At 41.5% G+C, this 14,727-nt stretch overlaps 1 pseudogene; it reads right to left on the minus strand.

The window, feature by feature from the left end:
• Positions 1-327: 327 nt before the first annotated feature.
• The window catches only part of LOC109915581, a 53,693-nt pseudogene continuing 39,293 nt past the window's right edge, over positions 328-14,727 (minus strand).

Here is a 14,727-nt window from a genome sequence, read left to right on the forward strand (position 1 = left end):
CGGTTCGGCTCACACAGGGTGCATCTAACATATCTGCTGTGTATAGGTCAAAGGGGGTCCATCCAGGGGTGGCTACGAACAATGCTTCAACTGACCGGGCAAGTGGGTAGCACATGGTCTGATTACCGTGTAATTGTATGTGGGTCTTGTAAAACAAGTTATCCTCTAATCCCAACACCCCTGCAACCATGACAATATGGAACACCACGACCACATACATCATCTTAAACATGTTTAAACTCAAATGGCAAAAACCGTATCTTATCACTCAATATTAACAACGTTCCAAAGGCTATATCGCCCGCGCGCAACTTCCCGCGCTCCCGATCAACTTGCTTGGATGTCTAGTAGAGGGCCGTTGATCTCCCCCGATCTCTCGACTGCGTTTAACCCACCGGCCACGTCCTGTTCATGTTTTCCCACCGGCCGCATCTCACTCGGGGTCGTTCCTATCGGAGTCCGGCAATACCTATTGTGGGAGTGATCAAGTCCCCGTATCTCGCTTTACTACTTTCCTTGGCGGTTTCACACATCACATTTGCACTGTGCGTTTGAGTATCACATCCCAGGTACCTCTTCTTCAGTCTCTACGCCCACTTTAGGGTCCTGACCTTCGCGTGGGGAAATCCCCTCTTAACAACCGGTTCAGGCTGCGCGTTAGAGATGGGTACCTCCTTGTCCGATTTTGCTCAACTCAAACGACAGACAGTCTCACATTCACACTCAACAGATCATTAAACTACTTTGGTCCAACTCACTTAATTTTGTGTTCAGTATCCTGTCCCGGTGTCCGGGCCATGGCCACACTGTCCAGACCGTAGACAGGATCCTGCCGACTACGCCAATTTGTTGTCGGTAAAATATTACCAAGTACGATTCTACAGTGAGTCAGATACAGTTTATTAACAAAAGCTTTTGGGAGAAGCAGGGACCTCAAAGGGGCCTCACCAAACTTCTCAGCTATTACAGACGATCTCAAAGGTTATATACATTTGCTGTCACGTGCCAACCCCCTCCCCCCCACCCAAGTCATGTACACAGTTCTTTAATCTGTTCCCGGCGTCTTGCAAAGTGGGTGACGGTTAGCGCGTCTTTTGTTGTCAGGACAGGATTTGTTGCTTCAGCGGATGTTTCATCTTGATTGTGTAAAGTTCGATCTAAAGGTCCTTTGTGTTGTTGATCTCTTTACTTCCTCCTTCAGTAAGTTAATGTCTTCTTCCTTTGGTAAATCACTTTACTTATTCCTTCAGTAAGTTAATCACCTTACATACTCCTTCATTCACTAATTTTCCTGACAGGCACAGGCACTGGCATGTCATTTGTGTTTGCAAAGTAATTCACAGGTAACTCAGCTGCTGGAAATGAATCAGTTTTCATGGAAAATCTCGAAAGAAAAAGCTCTGATTTAGCTTTATCTGCTGGCTTAAATATGTGACATTGTGCTGGTATCAAATTTTGTCTTTTGGTCCTCCTTGTGTGAAGGCCAAATTGCCCTCTATCATCATTTTCTTCAATGACAGAGATGCTAATTCTGATCCCTACAGCAAACAACTCAGCCTAGTTTAACTACTGTATCTTCTTAAGACAATTCCTTCTCATTAGAAAAACTTGGTTCACTGCTGTTACTACAATGGAAAATAATGTATATGCTCTAGCAGTGGAATGCTGTTACTGGAATAACTAACTTCACACTAGTTTTTTTCAGAAAGGGAAGTGACTTAGACTCCCAAGGTAACAAAACTGCTGTTTCAAGAATGAAAGTAAGTTGTGAATCTTCAACTTTCATTTTACTCGAATTATAACTAGAATTATATCTATAGATTTTTCACTCTCATCTTCCAAGTTTTGGTTTTCTTGTTCTGAGTGCAACTTTAGATCTTCCTGATCAATAACCTCAACTTCTGTTTCCATGAGATGAATTTTAATTTCTTTTGGCTAAATGTCAATTACATTGAGTTTCATGGAGGTTTTCTCCATGAGGCTTGGCGAATCGCTCTCTATAAATTACCAAATTCACCTCATCAATAATCTACTCCATCCCATTCTGTCCAGCTTGCCCAATTCTTGCTCCATTCTACTACTTGCTGTACGTGGAAGTACTCATCACTGCTGGGACATCCCAGAATGTACCAGCATCCCTGGCACTGGCCAGCCTTTAAAGGCCATTGTGTATACAGGCAAGCACGACCAGTGCTGAGCTGCCCTACATGGTTCCAATACCTTCTCTGGACATAGCAGGCAAAGGAAACTTGGTGCCCATCTTTGTGGGAAGGGACCTGGTATTCCTGGTCGATGGGGTGATGCAGAGACAGGCTTTTCTTGCAGTTCAGGGACATCCTAAGAGCCCAAAACACCAGACCATTGCATCCTGGTCTGAGTACCTACAGTAAGACCCAACAGAGTAGGAAGAAGGTCAATGACATTCTCCAATCCTCCAGTGTCTTTAATACCTTACACTCACCCAATCCCTGCTGCACTACCCACCTCCCATCAAACCATGTTACACCACTCTCACTGTTGCCTACAACATCTTCCCTCACTTGGTCTCACCTACTCCAAACCTCTACACCCTGCATGTCTTCTGTACCTCCTACTCACTCACTCGGAACACCTCCCTACCCGTACCAAAAGAAACAGCAAGGTAACCTACATTCATTTCTCTTAATAATGGCCTCTCTCTCATTCTAGGAGGATAACAGCCCACAATAGGGCAGAAAGTCCCAAGGTGGATGATGGCTGACCTGCATTCAGCTTCTCAACCTCAAGTGCAAAATCCTGACTCTAATTGTCCCAAATGGCTGATTGACTGTTACCAAGCATTTGGACTGATATCAGAGGCTGCCCTTGACTTCACTGAGGATTGCTGATAACCATGACAATCTGCCTGACTTTATGTCTGAGCTAAATGTTTCTGGTTCAGGAGCAAAGCATCCAGGTAGATTCAAAGAGAGTGAATGTTAAGAGACCGAATGAACAGTTGAAGATGCAGCCTGGTTCATGTTCTTGAGCACATTGTGTCCTTGCTGCAGCTTTACAATGATAGTTGCATTGTGCCATGAGGTGCATCATTGAAGTGCAGGGGTGTCTTGTAAGTGGATCAGAGACGTACCATCAGGGTTCTTAGAGGCTGCCAATGTCCGTGGATGATGGGTGTATGTGTGTGTGATCGGTGACCATGGAACATTTCCTGAGATGTTGGTGCCTGTTGTCCAACTTGTTGGTCCTTTGGAGCAGGCAGAGAGTTGAAGTCACCAGGTACCCACTCTGACTTCCATGTTGAGAAGTCTCAGTGCCTAGTTTCCTAATAGCTAGTAGTAAGGTAGGAGGCTACACATTAATGAGACAAGATGTGGAGTTAACAGGATCATCAACAAGAAATAATCCTCTTCAACAGGTAGCTTTCGCTACCTCACAGGAATCTCACCCGGAACTTGATTAAAAGATGCAGCGAGTTGGTCCCAATATTAAGACAGGCTTTGCTGGAGTCCTCATGTAATTCCACCACATTTCACACCATATCCCACATCATTCAGACTGCTATAAGATTTTGCCCCATTTTTATCATGTATGCATTGAAGAATTTCAAGAGTCCTGAACTACTATATCTAACAACCTCAATCTGGTGCATAGCTGTGACCTGCAGCTTTAACTCTACATCTTGTTAGAATATGACTAGTTTTCCCTCAGGGACAATACTTTGACAGGAAATGAGGACATTTATGCATTTCAGCTGCCAACAGCAATGGTACCATCCACATATCTGACATTGAGACTGTGAACCTGGCTGCTGCAGTGATTGTAGCAACATCAGCCAAGTGGATCTCATAGAATGTGAGTTCCCTGATTGGGGCTGATAATCTGGTCCAAACAGGCAACCCTGGCTGATAGATAGAAACAGAGGTTTCAGAGGTTCTGTTCACTCTGAGAGCTGGTTCTGAGGAAGCTGGATCGGCATCAAGGACTCTCTGCGTGTAAATACAGGCTGAGTTGGTGATGGGAGACTGGCCTCTGTGGCATTATTGCAGCTGCCATGGCCAAATCTCACAGAAATCTAATGGACCTCCCCTGCCAGCTCAGGCAGAGGACTTCTTTACAATTGCAACTCTCTTCCTGCCAGTTCCATCACTGCAGCCTCTCCAAAGGCCTGCTTCACCATTGGCTTAGTGCATTTTCTCAAAAACCTGTCCCAGATTATTGGTTCTTTTCCTCCTCTGTGTATTTCTAGAATTGACTTCCAATTTTGTGCTGTATCCACAGCTTCATTAACTCCAGAAAGTAACCTGAAACGGCTTCACTTAACAACTGCTCTTTTTAAATGAACACAACTCTTGACATAATGTCAGTTGTCAGTCACAATCTGATGCATATAAACATTGCAGACCAGAGATTTTAATAAGAATGTGTATTTTTTTTAAATCCCAGTTTGGATAATTTTACATACAATATCGATACCAGAGTTGCTTCCTTCTCAATTTCATACTTCTCCAACTGTAAAATTTTAATTGAACAGTTATGTATCAAGAAAGGAGTGACTGCTTGCAACCTTATTTTTCAGATGCGTACATGCCTCTCTGTTCATGGCTAAAAGTGTTGCATATGGGTCTGAAATGGATAATACTGAGATGTGCCAGAATCACCCCCCATTATGGTAATGAAGTTGCAGGATATTACAAGGAAGAAATTGTCTGTTTCATCCGGAAATGTCCTCCTTGAAAAAAAATCCAAGAGATCAATGGTCCTCCAGTTTAAAGAGATCAACATATGAGACTGTCAGGAAGAGAATCAAAGGCAATGATTTTCTATCCAGCAAATTACTAATTTTCCAAATCAGAAGAGAGCACATTCCAGGAAAGCAATAATACCATGAGGTCACCTGAATTTGCCAAGCCAGAGATTCAGTAGGAGGGCTGGGGGGAAGAGAGGGGGAGTGGGGGTGACCGTGGTGTGAGGGAAACAATGGGAGAGCAATAAATGTAGTTATTTACGTAGTTTTACATAGTCATTAAAGCACAGAAACAGACCCTTCGATCCAACCAGTCCATACTGAACATAATCCCAAACTAAACTAGTCCCACTTGCTTGCTCCTTGCCATTATCCCTTCAAACCTTTCCTATTCATGTAGTTAGCCAAATGTCTTTTAAATGTTGTAATTGCGCCCACATCCACCACTTCCTCAGGAAGTTTATTCTACATGCAAACCACCCTCTTTGTGAAAAAGAGCCCCTCATGTATTTTTAAAATGTCTCTCCTCTCACCTTAAAAATGTGTCTCCTAGTCTTGAAATCCCCGAGGGAAAAGACAATATCATTAACTCTATCTATACTCCTCATTACTTTATAAACATCTATCAAATCACCTCTCAACCTCCTATGCTCCAGTGAAAGAAGTCCCAGCCTATCTTTTATAACTCAAGCCTTCCATACCTGGCAACATCCTGGTAAATCTCTTCTGAACATTTTCCAGCTTAAAAATATCCTTCCTATAACTGGGCAAACGGAATTGGACACAGTATTCCAGAAGAGGCCCCCCAGATGTCCTGTCCAACCTCAATGTAACATCCCAACTCCTATATTCAAAGGACTGAGCAAAGAAAGCAAGTGTGCCAAATGACTTCTTAACCATCCCGTCTATATGTGAAGCAAACTTTAAAGAATTATGCACCTGCACCCCTAGGTCCCTCTGTTCTACAACACTACCCAAGGCCCCACCATTAATTGTATAAGCCCTACCCCTGTTTATTGCACCAAAATGTAATACCTCACTTTTATCCAGATAGAACTCCATCTGCTGTTTTTCAGCCCATTAACCCATTTGATCAAGAGCCCTTTGTAAACGTAGAAAACCTTCTTCACTGTCTACTATGCCACTAATTTTGGTGTTGTCCGCAAACTTACTAACCATGCCTTCTATATTCTCATGCAAATCATTTATATAAATGACAGACAAAACAGGATCTCGAACCGATTCCTGTGGAACACTGCCATTGACAGGCCTCCAGTCCAAAAAAATACTTTTGAGCATATTTAACAAATTCTTCACCATCCAAACATTTAACACTATGGTAGTGCCAGTCAATGCTTGGAAAATTAAAATCATCGACTATTACAACCTCATTATTCTTACATATATCTGAAATCTCTCCACATATTTTTTCCTCTGTTTTCCCCTGACGGTTGGGGGACCTATAGTTAACTCCCATCAAGATGATCATATTCAAAAATATATGATATTAATACTGGGGAGAAAAAGCTTAAGGAAAGATTTTGTCAATTACATTGAAAGAGTTAATACTGAGGAGTGCAGAACAGTTTAGGATCTCAGAAGTCAGAGCTAACATCTAAACTCTCTTTGTAGTCTCTATGACAATGTCTATCATATCAAAATGACTTGTAACTAGTTGTTAAAATGCAATAAACTGCATCTTGCTTAATACAGATTCTTGTAGTCCTTAGTTCTCAACTACAATAGACAAAGCAGCTCTTAAAGGTCCCTTCACTTAAAGGAATGGAGGTGGGAAACCTATAATTACACACTCTGTTCAGCTGTTAAGCCTGAGATACCATTGCATAAAAGTAACAAATATACCATCTGTCTACCATGCAGAAAAGAGCTATCTATTGTACAATCATTTAACCAATTTGCAAATTGCTACTGCATGCTTTACTCACATTGAGGTGATCACGGATATTCATGTTAACTACTGCACCTGCAGTCTGCATACTAATTGTAATTGCTGGCCTTGTTGTTAAAGCTAATTAAGTAATACTTTTAGCTATTTTCAGTACTTTACTACACACCTTTATCCTTTTGTCAGTGAAGAATATTTGTATTCAACATTTCATCTTTTGACATCCACCTTGTAAAAGAATACCACACGAGTTTCAGTTCAGTGTAATGGGCAGATGACCAAATTGTTGTGTTGTACATGCCTTATCTGCCATTTTTGATTTGATGACAACAGTGAATACATTTGAATACGGTGATAACATATTGTATGATGCAAATATCTCACCTGAAGTGATGATAAATCGATGTGCATGGATCTTTTAAATGTACACCTCACATTATAATGCTAAAGGATTTCTGACCAGGGTTATCCAACCTTTTTCCTTGGATTGTGGAGGTAGAATTCAATTTTTGGAAAATGACGTTTACCACAACAGCAAACATGAAATGCATTCAGAATTTCAAGGGAAGTTAATAAAAATGGCTGTTACAAATGTGCATAGCAGCAGAGCTAACTTATAAAACATTTTTGTTTGGATAAGAAGCCAACGTAAAGAAAGAAAACTAGGCCACAAATCCTGATCATCGGGAAAAGATGTGAGAACAAGTCAACATAAGGAATTAGGTTTAACTAACACTGGCCTTGCTTCGCCTTTGGCACACATTTGGATTCGCAATGTGTTCAATTAGTGCAACGTTCAGATACGGTGCAATTAATACCAGAAGAACAAAATTGATCAGGCTTATAAAATATGAAAATAAAGATAAAATAAAAATCAGAAACCTAAAACAGAGTTATTCTGATTGTCATTAACACTTGTTTCCTAGTGGTTTTGCATGTGTGGACATTGGGTTTTGAAAGATTATGACTGCTGGAATCTATTGCTTTGATCAAAGTGAATCTTGTAAGCTTCACAAATGCACTATGAGAGAATCCTGCTGCTATAAGAATTGGAACCATGTGTTAAAATACTCCTAAACATTTTCTTGCCAACATTTTCTCCTTTGCTGATGGTGTTGGCTGTTAGTTGGGTGTGTTATACAAGCCCCTGCAGTACTGAATTATAGCTACCCACTGCAATAGCTGGGCATTGGTTTGGAAGAAGTCAATGTCAAATCTGATTCAGTCCTTATCTAATAAACACACATATATACATTTCCAGCAGGTCCTGTATCAGAAGTATGAAAGCTGGAAGACTTTCTTTGGCCAGTTCGGGACCAAAATCTACTTTTAGCACATTGGCTTCACCAGTGAACTGAAGCCAAGGCCTTATTGATTTACATGTTTCAGTTGCATGACCCAGTCATTGAGCCATTATCTCAGACATATTGAAACTCCTCAGTCCAGTTGTACCACGCATTGGAGAACAAGTGACTATATTCTTCCGGAGCAAGGTATGAGTTCACAATCTAACTCATTTGAACTAAAAAAGAGAAACTGCTGGAGAAACTCAGGTGGTCTGGCAGTATCCATGGAGACAGAAAGAGAGTTAACATTTCAAATCTGATAAGACACTTCTCTAGCACTTTCTCTTTTTAATTCTGATTTCCACCATCCACAGTATATTACTTTCATTTGAGTGTTTTCATTCACTTCAAGTTGCTTAGAGATTTGAAGCCATCATGTTAAAACTCAAGCAATGCTATTAAATTTCCATTGTGTATATTGATGCAGAATCCAATACATGTCCATGTGACGGTTTAACATGCAGTTGTAACAAATAAAAGACATCACACAGCCAGTTTTAATTAAATTTGATTTTGAAACAAAATATCAAACACATTTTCTCTAAGGCACTTAAGAAAGATCAAAACATTTCTGTTGATTTGTGTTCATATTTCAAATAGCCCAACAGACATTACAGTAGCTGAAAGCAATTCTCAATAAGAGCAAGAAACACACTGTCCTTTCAGTAATCCTAATAATCAATTCTGTGGACAATAGACTGACCTGGAACTTTCACAAAATTGTGTCTTTTTTTCAGTGCAATTTATCTCTCACTGGTCCAAGTGAAGCAAAGGATTGTGGGATTTTAAGGGTAAATTGTGTTCTGCACAACTCGAGTTTCCACATTCTTTGTCCTTGTTTTAAAAATATTAGCTTAAATCTAGTGGGTGGCATTCTTTTCATTTTTTTTTGTTTTTGATGCTGACCAGCCACAAAATTACTTACTTACATTCCTCTGATTTTTTTTTTCTGGCTGATCATCAGATATCAGACATCAGACAGAACAGGAATCCTCGGATGGAGCAGCAGACAGAAGCCACATAGAAATAACTTTGCCTTTTTACGGCACTCACTGCTGTCTTCAGCGAAAGTTAAATGTCACAGAACTTCTCTGTGTGTTAGTGGTAAGTGGGTGAGTTATGTGGGTACATTGGCGGCTAGGTTGGTAGCATGGATGTTTGGTGAGGTGAGGTCAGGGGTCGTCAGACAGTCGGAGGATGAGAGTTGGGCAGTGAGTTTGGACCAATTCGGGTTGGGGGATTTGTGCATTCGGGAGGGGTTGGAAAATTAGTGTGGGGAATTCAAAAGCTTCGGACGGGGTGGGGGACAGCGGTGGTGGGGGGTTGAGGGAAGGGTCCGGGAAGAGGGAAGTTGTTGAAGTATCAGTAGTATCGTTTACCAGGTAGTAGACATGATTTTAACATACGGCACAATTCAGGCAAGCAAACCACTTCTCTCCCAAATCTTTGACTCTACCTCAGCAGAAAATAGATTTGCATTTGTTTTATACAAATCTTGTACTTTTTTAAAAAAGTTATTTTCACTATGGGTAATTTAGAATCAGGTTAGTCTTGGGTGGCAGATTTTTCCTGTGATATTGAATATTCATTTTTATGATAATTTCATTTTCAAGCCTATTACTCAAATTTTACCATGTTGTTAGACTTAGATACATTCGTCTTCAGTTCTCTTCCTGAAGGCAGATCTTGCAATGCTGCAACTCGCACCATGTTCAGGGCAAGGAGGCAGGATCCAAATCCACAACAACGGAGAGATCACACCATGTGCTGTTGGCACCAAACTGATCCACACACCAGTCCAGCCAACTGAGCACCCAGAGCTTGAGATAGCGATTGTAGAGACTCCAATTTCTTTCTGTCACGTATTGGCCTAGGCATCAAAGGATTTACAAATTGATAATCGATTTTTGGGGGCCCAATATGATTTCGGCCACTGAGTCCCAGAGAGGGACTTGAACCTGGAGCTTCCACCTCGGAGACAGAGATGCTGTTCACATTCTGTTTTAAATCACGGAGCGTTTCTTAAAATGGAAATGTTAAAAACCCAATATCTTGAGCCAAATATTCAATAAGGTCTGCTCATGTGTGTAGGGAACGCAATGTGCATTTACCCTTTACCTAATCAAGCTGATACAGGCAGCATACAGGCTTCATGCTGTTTGCACATCATCATTACTGTACAGTACAAGCCAGTACAAATTACACTGCAGACTGGCTATTCTTTTAGTTGGGAGACCAGGCAAAGATATGATGAAACCTAACCCTCACTCCTTAAAGGCAGGCTGCTTCTATTAAAGGAAAGGTTTATTCAGGCTGGTCAAGCTATTTGTGAAAGTCTTTTAGGGAAGGAATGAAACCACCAATGGAGCAACAGGCCTGTGAAAGAGGACCTAGGTTCCCTAACGTTGCAGTAGAAGCTTTACCCCTCCAGGTGGAAAGAAAAAAATTATGTTTCCATTGGGGATCAGACAGCACATGCCATGAAAGGAATAGGAGCAGGATCCAACTGAGATCAATTCAAGGATGCTGGCAACAATGCTGCAAAAATTCAATGACCTCTCATGGGTCATTAATATCAGTGAATATAACTTCAAATAGTGTATCCTAGCAACTGAGTCACCCAATTTCACACATTGTTCGACGCACTAACTATCAACAAGCTTCAGCTATTAAGAATGATGCCTAACATACAGCTGTTCCATTTCACTGTGGCACTTACCAACCCTCTAAGTGTCAGATCATAAACAAACTTTCAGCTTTGATATAACAAGGTGTAGAGCTGGATGAACACAGCAGGCCAAGCAGCATCAGAGGAGCAGGAAAGCTGACATTTCGGGTCTGGACCCTTCTTCAGAAATGAGGGAGGGGAAGGGGATTCTGAAATAAATAGGGAGAGAGAGGGACACGTATCTCTTTCAGCTTTGATAAATACATCACCCAAACACGTGCAATCATATAATCTCCTCTCTCTTGCAGGACACGTTTGAACCTAGCAAGAAGGAGCAGCAGTGAAATGACAGCCTTACACATTCTCCCAAATGGAATCTGGTATAAATGCAAGTTGCAGCTGGTGTGAAAATGGACCTCTTCTTTTCCACCCCATCTCCCTTCCCTCATCCCAAGCCTCTTCTTCTACATTTTTGACTTCAGATACCCAAAACTGCTATCTGGTTGGCCAGTGTAGCTTATCATGAAGGGTGTGAGAAAGAGAAAACACCTGATGGAGAAGCATCATTGCTTGACCTGGGGGAGATGGTGGTGTAGTGTAAAGGACACATAGTGAGTAATCCAGGGGTCCAGGCTAATGCTTTCAGTTCTGAGGAAGGGTCACTGGACCCGAAATGTTAACTCTATTTTTTCTTCACTGATGCTGCCAGATCTTCTGAGCTTTTCCAGCAACTTCTGATTTTGTTCCTGCTTTACAGCACCTGCAGTTCTTTTGGTTTTTAATGTTTCTGGAGCATATATTCAAATCCCACCATGACTTCTGTTGGAAATTACATTCAGTTCCTCAATCACAAATGTAAAGTTGGTCTCAGGGAGAGGTTTGTATATATTGCCCCATTAATGTGGGACCCACAGAGACATGCTCAGGCACTTGATGCCTTCTGAACCATTAGCAAGCACTTCTTGGAAAATATATCTGAATGTTCCTTCTGTTTCTCTCTGTTAAGAAAGAAGATTATGAATCCACTTATTGATTCATAGATTCATATAGCGCAGGAAAGGCCTTTTCAACCCATCAAGTTTGTACCAACATAACTACCACTTATCCCAATTTCCTGCACTTGTTCCATATCTTTGAATATTATGATATTTGAAGTTCTCATCCAAATTTAATGGTTGTAAGATTTCTAGCCTCCACTACCTTCCCAGGCAGTGCATTCCAGACTCCCACCTCCCGCTGAGCGAAAACGTCTTTTCCCGAGTCCCCTCTGAAACTCCTGCCCATTACCCTAAAACTTTGCCCTCTTGTGATTGGACCCTCAACCAAGGGGAACAGCTCCTCTCTACTTATACTGTCCATACCCTCATAATCTTATACACCTCAATCAGGTCCCCCATTAGCCTTCTCTGTTCTAAAGAAAATAATCCAAGCCTATCTAGTCTGTCGTTATAGCTCAATTTTTCCATTCGTGGCAACATTCTGGTGAACGTCCTCTGTACCCCTCTCATGCTATCACATCCTTCTGGTAGTGAAGTGACCAGAACTGAACACAGTACTCCAGCTGTGGCCTGACCAATGTTCTGTATAACTCCAGCATTACCTCCTTGCTCTTACACTCTATACTCTTGTTCTCCACGACAGATGAAAGCAAGTGTCCCATGTGCCTTCTTGACTATCTTATTCACGTGCTCTGCCGACTTCAGGCATCTGTGAATGATTACTGCAAGATCCTTTAAGCTACTCATTGTTCTGCCATTCGTTAAATACTCCCACACTTTGTTTCTTCTTCCAAAGTGCACCACCTCACACTTTTCAGGATTAAATACCATCTGACGCTGGTCTGCCCATCTGACCAACCTATCTATATCTTGCTGTAACCTCCAACTGTCTTCTTCAATTTTAGCCGCTCTATCAATCTTGGTGTCATCTGCAAATTTGCTTAACATTCCCCCAACATTTTCATCTGTATCATTTATGTATATAACAAACAATAAGAGTCCCAATGCTGTTCCTTGTTGTACATTGCAGGATGCTGGTGTCTAGTCACTCAAACAGTCTTCTATTACTACCTTTTGTGTCCTATTACTAAGCCAATTTCAATTTCATCTCACCCAAATTTGTCTAAATTCTGTGGACTTTAACCTTCGCAACCAATCTCCCATGTGGGACCTGGTCAAAAGCTTTGCTAAAATCCATACAAATGGCATCAACTGAAGTTCCCTCATCCATACACTTGATCACATTTTCAAAAAACACTTAACAAATTTGTTAGGCATGACCTCCCTCTGACAAAGCCATGCTAACTATCCCCAATTAACCCATGCCTTTCTAAGTGGATATTAATTCTTTTCCTGGCATTCAGAGAAACTCCCTAATACAGTGATGCATAACAAGCCGTGAGATGTTAACACAATCGCCAGCTTCAGCCAGAATGGATCTGTCTGCACAGAAATTTGAGGGCCATGATTATCTTTGTGGTCACTAGCAACAGATCCTTACTGTGGGTCTGGGTCTGCCTGTTCATTTGGAAGGTCAGTTCAGTAATCATCTCCTGAGTGAACTGTATTTGTCTCACACCTTTCTCTTGGGTGCAGGAGGAAGTAGGAGAAGTACTTTTCAGACTGTCAGTGTGAAGGCCTTTGTAGGAAGAGCTCTCCCTCTCCTTCTCTTTACATAGCTTCCCTTCTGTGCTCCATCTCCATTGCTCAAGCAGCAATGCAACCAGGAATCCCAAGAGTGATAGTAAGCTTTGTGGTCAGACATCTATGAGGAAGAATTGAACAAGCTAGGGTTGTTTTTCTTAGAAGAGGCTGAAGGGTGATTGAATTGGAGAGTGCAAAAAATTGAAGGATTTAGCTAGAGTGGGCAGGGGACACTTGGCAGGCAGGTTTATTACTAGAGGGCACATATCTAAGATGATTGGTAGAAGAATGGAAGGGTCATGAAGAAAATCTTTTTTGCCGATAGGGTGGTGGGTGCCTGGAATTCTCTGCCCAGCTCGGTCCTGGAGGCAGGAACCCTCAACTCATTTAAAAGGAAACTGGATCTACACCCGAAGCAATCTAACCTGCAAAATTATGGACCATGTTCTGGAAAGTTGGATTCAAACGAGTAGTTTGTTTATTCAGTTGGTGCATACATAATGGTCTGCAAAGCCTCTTTCTGTGTGATAATGCTCTTGTAGTTATATGAAGCACAATACACATTCAGAGAATTGATTGCACATAAACAGGAAATTCTTAGCAGTGAATTTTTAATGTGTGTGCTTTTTGCAACAAACTTATAAGCTGCAGAGATGGAAATGTGGCCATTGCATTCATTCTGATTCGGTGAGGTTTTCTTCTTCAGCAAAGTTATTTCAATTCATTCTTGGAATTGCTAGTGGCTTGGAGAAAATGAAAGCAGTCTTACCTTTGAACTGTAGCAGCTTGTGAACGGATGGTGCAAGACAGAGTCCAGAATACTGAGCCAGCAATGAAGAAATATAGATCCAAGCCAGCATGATGTGTGACTCTGACAGGAGATTGGAGGTGATGGTATTCTCACAATGCCACTGTTGTCAGTTTTTTCAATTGTAGAGGTCAAAAGAGAGGAAGGTGTTATCAATGTAATGATTTGATTTGATTGGATTTGATTTGATTTGATACATTTATTATCACATGTACCTAAGTACAGTGAAAAGCTTTGTTTACGAGCAGTACAGGCAGATCATAGGGCGAAAAAAAATATAGACAGAGGCATACAGGTTACGTTGCACAGGGCGTGCGCTAGGCAAGATCAACATTAGCAAGATGAGCATTATTTGAAGTTAGAGAGTCCATTCATCAGTCCAATAATGGCTGGGAAGAAGCTGTTCCTGAACCTGCTGGTGAGTGTGTTCAAGCTTCTGTATCTTCTCCTGACAGAAGAGGTTGTAGGAAAGGTTGTACCAGGGTGAATTGGTCTTTGATGATATTGACAGCCTTTCTGCAGCAGTTTCTTACAGTACTAGGACCAGGACAGTATGCTTCCAATGGTGCATCTGTAGAAGTTGGTGAGGGACCTTATGGACAAGCCAAAGTTCCTGAGTGGCCTGAGGAAGAAG

Source organism: Rhincodon typus, chromosome 23 (assembly GCF_021869965.1).
Source record: "Rhincodon typus isolate 14 chromosome 23, sRhiTyp1.1, whole genome shotgun sequence".
Lineage (NCBI taxonomy): Eukaryota > Metazoa > Chordata > Chondrichthyes > Orectolobiformes > Rhincodontidae > Rhincodon > Rhincodon typus.